The sequence below is a fragment of the Pseudochaenichthys georgianus genome, chromosome 23 (genome assembly GCF_902827115.2).
Source record: "Pseudochaenichthys georgianus chromosome 23, fPseGeo1.2, whole genome shotgun sequence".
NCBI lineage: Eukaryota > Metazoa > Chordata > Actinopteri > Perciformes > Channichthyidae > Pseudochaenichthys > Pseudochaenichthys georgianus.
In genome coordinates this window covers 25,195,990-25,196,803 of record NC_047525.1, presented here as the reverse complement: position 1 = coordinate 25,196,803, position 814 = coordinate 25,195,990, and positions in this window count along the sequence as shown.

Below are 814 nucleotides of genomic sequence, written 5' to 3'. Positions count from 1 at the left end.
AACATGTAAGAAGTAGAAAGTACAGGTATTTGAGTTCAACATGTAAGAAGTAGAAAGTACAGGTATTTGAGTTCAACATGTAAGAAGTAGAAAGTACAGGTATTTGTGTTCAACATGTAAGAAGTAGAAAGTACAGGTATTTGGGTTCAACATGTAAGAAGTAGAAAGTACAGGTATTTGGGTTCAACATGTAAGAAGTAGAAAGTTCAGGTATTTGTGTTCAACATGTAAGAAGTAGAAAGTACAGGTATTTGGGTTCAACATGTGAGAAGTAGAAAGTACAGGTATTTGTGTTCAACATGTAAGAAGTAGAAAGTACAGGTATTTGGGTTCAACATGTAAGAAGTATAAAGTACAGGTATTTGGGTTCAACATGTAAGAAGTAGAAAGTACAGGTATTTGTGTTCAACATGTAAGAAGTAGAAAGTACAGGTATTTGAGTTCAAAGTGTAAGAAGTAGAAAGTACAGGTATTTGGGTTCAACATGTGAGAAGTAGAAAGTACAGGTATTTGAGTTCAACGTGTGAGAAGTAGAAAGTACAGGTATTTGAGTTCAACATGTAAGAAGTAGAAAGTACAGGTATTTGAGTTCAACATGTAAGAAGTAGAAAGTACAGGTATTTGAGTTCAACATGTAAGAAGTAGAAAGTACAGGTATTTGTGTTCAACATGTAAGAAGTAGAAAGTACAGGTATTTGGGTTCAACATGTAAGAAGTAGAAAGTACAGGTATTTGGGTTCAACATGTAAGAAGTAGAAAGTCAGGTATTTGTGTTCAACATGTAAGAAGTAGAAGTACAGGTATTTGGGTTCAA